Raw genomic sequence first — 4,847 nt, 5'->3', positions numbered from 1 at the left:
TTTTTTGAGACAGAGTCTCGCTCTGTCGCCCAGGCTGGAGTACAGTGGCGCGATCTTGGCTCACTGCAACCTCCACCTCCCGGGTTCACGCCATGCTCCAGCCTCAGCCTCCCAAGTAGCTGGGACTACAGGTGCCCGCCATCACACTCGGCTAATTTTTGGTATTTTTAGTAGAGGCGGGGTTTCACCGTGTTAGCCAGGATGGTCTCGATCTCCTGACCTCGTGATCTGCCCCCCTCAGCCTCGCACAGTGCTGGGATTACAGGCGTGAGCCACCGTGCCCGGCCTACATCTCAGTTTTACTGAGACTTTGTTTTGGAGTTTCAGGAGTATGGGGTCTCAGGAATATATTTTGTATTTGGAAAATTAAGAGTGAAATTTTATAGTATTTTCTGTCTTTCACAATCATCCATCTTCATTCTCATTTGATTGTTTTTGCTATATTTTTTTTCTAGAAAATTTTATATAATCTTCCTTGTTACTACTTTTGCCTATTCTTTTTGTGACCATCTCCAAGTCATTTCCCTTGTATCTCACCCTAATTCCTTATTATCTTCCTAGGAAAACTTATTTGTCCAACTCTAGCTGTCCTCTGGCTGGATAACAAAATTATTAATAATTCCTTAAGGTGTTACCCTAGCTACTAATTTTGTAATAGTCCACCGTGTGTTCACTGTGTAAAGGGTTCAGAGGTGACTGTTGTACCTAATGCACCACAGATGTGGAAGTAATAATAAAATTTGCATATATGTAAAGTGAAGATATTGCTAATACTTCCCTCGGGTCTGGCCATTCTGATATGCTTGCTAAGTTTGGAGGCTTATTTTATAATGGTTCTTTTGGATTTCTTAAGGTGAATTAGATATTATGTTTACCTTAAATTTTAATTGGCATGCTTTTGGTTAAGTAGGTTAAAAGTCAATGGAATAAAAGTTAAGCCAGCAATATAAAAGTAGTAAGCTATTTTTCAGTGTGATTTGGAAAACAATTTAGCTGTATTTCTTGCTATAAAAAAGCAGCAAAGAACAATATACAGTGAACTAAGATTTTCTAAGTAAATTAATTTTGATCAAAATTAATTCCATGTTGATAGCAAATGTTGGGGATTGGCATCCATATGTCAAATTTCACATAAAAATTTAGTTTTCTACTGTTTTTTTTTTCCTTAGGAGGAAGAACTGTAAATCTTAAATTTGTATAGAAGGTATGATAATGTTGTTTTAATAAACAGGATTTGTTATTTTGAAAATTGGGTGGTAAGGACAACCAGTGAATTATACTACTTATTGATTTTTTTTTAAAACAATTATTTTTAATTTTCGTGGGTTCATAATAGGTATATGTATTTATGGGATACATGAGATGTTTTGACACAGGCGTACAATGTGTAAAAGTCACATCATGGACAATGCACTATCCCTCCCCTCAAGCATTTATCCTCTGTGTTACACACAATCCAAGTACACTCTTAGTTATTTAAAAATGTACAATTAAATTATTGATTGCGGCAGCGCCCCTCACACAGGGGCACCAGCTGTGGGGGTCTGCCCGCAGCCTCTGACCAGGCCACGGATGAATAAAGTACACTGACACATAGATATTCTGTTTTGCCAGTCCAGCGGAGGGTGTCTCAGCTGCTTACAGACTCCCTGGAGAGTTCTGTAAACAGTTGTGACCATGACCTTGATCAGCAAGTGAGACTGGCATTTATGTAGTAAGATCAATTAACAAAAGCTTGAGTCAACACCATTAGAGAGTAATTGACATCATGGACTTTCCAAGTAAAAAGCACTTAAGCACCCTGGTACATCAAAGGTTAGTCTTAAGATTTTATGAGTAAACAAGCTAACTAGGTAAACTACTCTGCCTTCCTTTATTACTACTTTAATTTGTTTAAAGGTAAAGATCAGGTTGCCTTCAACCATATCTATTCCTGAAGTTACGCAAACTTCTTGGCTTTCCAAGAAGATTGTGTCTATCTCTAAAACTATCTTTAATATTTTTCCCACCAGCCTGATTGAACCCAAGTAACTGATTATAGTCACTCTGTTGTGCTATCAGATACTAGGTCTCACTCATTCGTCCTGTTTTTTTGTACCCATTAACCATCCCCACCTCTCCCTCATCCCACCACTGCCTCTCCCAGCCTCTAGTAACCATCCTTCTTTTTCCATGGGTTCAATTGTTTTGATTTTTAGATCCCACAAATAAGTGAGAACATGAGATGCTTGTCATTCTTTGCCTGACTTATTTCACTTAATGCAGTGACCTCCGGTTCCATCCGTGTTGCAAATGACAGGATCTCATTCTCTTTTATGGCTGAGTAGTACTCCATTGTGTATATATATGTACCACATTTTCTTTGTTCATTCGTCTGCTAATGGACACTTAGGTTGCTTTCAAATCTTGGCTATTGTGAACAGTGCTACAGTAAACATGGGAGTGCAGATATCTCTCTGATATACTGATTTCCTTTTTTGGGGTATATATCTAGCAGTGAGATTGCTAGATCATATGGTAGCTCAATTTTTAGTTTTTTAAGGAACATCCAAACTGTTCTTCATAGCAGTTGTACTAACTTACATTCCCACCAACAGTGTATGAGGGTTCTCTTTTTTCCATATCTTTGCCAGCATTGATTATTGCTTGTCTTTTGGATAAAAGCCATTTTAACTGGAGTAAGATGATATCTGATTGTAGTTTTGATTTGCATTTCTCTGATGATCAGTGATGTTGAGCACTTTTTTTATTTTTTTAATTTAAAAATTTTTTTTATTATGAGATGGAGTCTCGCTCTGTTGCCAAGCTGGAGTGCAGTGGCACCGATCTTGGCTCACTGCAACCTCCACCTCCTAGGTTCAAGCAATTCTCCTGCCTCAGCCTCCCGAGTAGCTGGTACTACAGGTGCACACAGCCATGCCTGGCTAATTTTTTTTTTTTTTTTTTTTGTATTTTCATAGAGATGGGGTTTCACCATGTTGCCCAAGCTAGTCTCAACTCCTGAGCTCAGGCAGTCTGCCTGCCTCAACCTCCCAAAGTGCGAGGATTACAGGCATGAGCCACTGTGCCCAGCCGAACACTTTTTCATATGTGTGTTTGCTAGTTGTATGTCTTTTTTTTTTTTTTTGAGAAATGTCTATTCAGATCTTTTGCCTAGTTTTTAATTGGATTATTAATTTTTTCCTGTGGAGTTGTTTGAGGTTTTTTTTTGTTTGTTTGTTTGTTTTTTTTGAGATGGTGTATTGCTCTTGTTGCCTAGGTTGGAGTGCAGTGGTGTGATCTTGGCTCACTGTAACCTCCACCTCCCAGGTTCAAGCGATTCTCCTGCCTCAGCCTCCCAAGTAGCTGGGATTACAGGTGCCTGCCACCACGCCCAGCTAATTCTTTGCATTTTTAGTAGAGATGGGGTTTCACCATGTTGGCCAGGGTGGTCTTGAACTCCTGACCTCAGGTAATCTATCTGCTTTGGCCTCTCAAAGTGCTGGGATTACAGGTGTGAGCCACTGTGCTTGACCGAGCTTCTTTTGTATTCTGGTTATTAATCCTTTGTCAGATGGGTAGTTTGCAAATATTTTCTTCCATTGTGTGGGTTGTCTGTTGGTTGTTTACTTTGCTGTGGAGAAGCTTTTTAACTTGATGTGGTGCAATTTGTCCATTTTGGCTTTGGTTGCCTGTGCTTGTGAGGTATTACTTAAGAAATCATTGCCCAGACTTAATATCCTGGAGAGTTTCCCCAGTGTTTTAGTCATTTCATAGTTTGAGGTCTTTGATTTTTGTCTTTAATCAATATTTTGATTTGATTTTTGTGTATGGTGAGAGATAGGAGTTTAGTTTCATTCTTCTGCATATGGATATCCAGTTTCCAAGCACCAATTATTGAAGAAACTGTCTTTTCTGCCATGTATGTTTTTGGCACCTTTGTCAAAAATGAGTTCACTGTAGGTGTGTGGGTTTTTTTCTGGGTTTCTCGGTTCTATTGGTCTTTGTGTCTGTTCTTATGCCAGTACCATGTTGTTTTGTTTACTATAGTTCGTAATACAGTTTGAAGTCAGTTAATGTGATTCCTCTAGTTTGGTTCTTTCTGCTTAGGATGGCTTTGGTTATTCTGAGTCTTTTGTGGTTCCCTATAAATTTTAGGATTTAAAAAAAAATATCTCTGTAAAGAATGTTATTGGTATTTTGATAGGGATTGCATTGAATCTGTGGATTGGTTTGGGTAGTACGGACATTTTAACAATATTGATTCTTCCAATCCATAAACGTGGAATATCTTTCCATTTTTGGTGTCCTCTTCAATTTCCTTCATCAGTATAGTACAGTTTCTGTTACAGAGATCTTTCACTTATTTGGTTAATTCCTAGGTATGTATGTATTTACTTATTTTGGTGGCTATTGTAAATGGGACTACTTTTAAAATTTTTCAATTTGTTCACATTTCGCATATAGAAATGCTACTTATTTTTGTATGTTGATTTTGTATCTTGCAACTTTATTGAATTAGTTTGCCAGTTCTTAATAGTATTGGTTCTAATAGGTTTTGGTGGATTTTTTAGGTTTTCCAAGTATAAGATCATATCATTTTTTCATGTGTCTGTTGGCTGTATGCATGTTTTCTTTTGAGAAATGTCTGTTCATATCCTTTGCCCGCTTTTTGATGGGGTTGTTTTTTTTTTTTTTTTTTTGTAAATTTGTTTGAGCTCTTTGTAGGTTCTGAATATTAGCCCTTTGTCAGATGAGTAGATTGCAAAAATTTTCTCCCATTCTGTAGGTTGCCTGTTCACTCTGATGGTAGTTTCTTTTGCTGTGCAGAAGCTCTTTAGTTTAATTAGATCCCATTTGTCAATTTT

At 37.7% G+C, this 4,847-nt stretch overlaps 1 protein-coding gene across 9 annotated transcripts in view; it reads left to right on the top strand.

Annotated features, from left to right (window-relative positions):
- Nucleotides 1–4,847, top strand: part of FUT8 (fucosyltransferase 8) — a 354,455-nt gene that overhangs the window by 120,771 nt on the left and 228,837 nt on the right. Inside the window, exon 3 of one of the 9 annotated variants that reach the window (XM_017892445.1) lies at nt 1,170–1,204. The exons of the other annotated variants lie outside the window; for them this stretch is intronic. The gene's annotated coding sequence lies outside the window, so the exon portion shown is untranslated. The remainder of the gene's footprint in view (nt 1–1,169; nt 1,205–4,847) is intronic. 9 annotated transcript variants of the gene reach the window in all.

The sequence above is a fragment of the Rhinopithecus bieti genome, unplaced genomic scaffold (genome assembly GCF_001698545.2).
Source record: "Rhinopithecus bieti isolate Rb0 unplaced genomic scaffold, ASM169854v2 scaffold_20892, whole genome shotgun sequence".
In the NCBI taxonomy this organism is placed as follows: Eukaryota; Metazoa; Chordata; class Mammalia; order Primates; family Cercopithecidae; genus Rhinopithecus; species Rhinopithecus bieti.
Note: the sequence above shows the minus strand (reverse complement) of the source record. Positions and strands in the feature narration are given on the sequence as shown.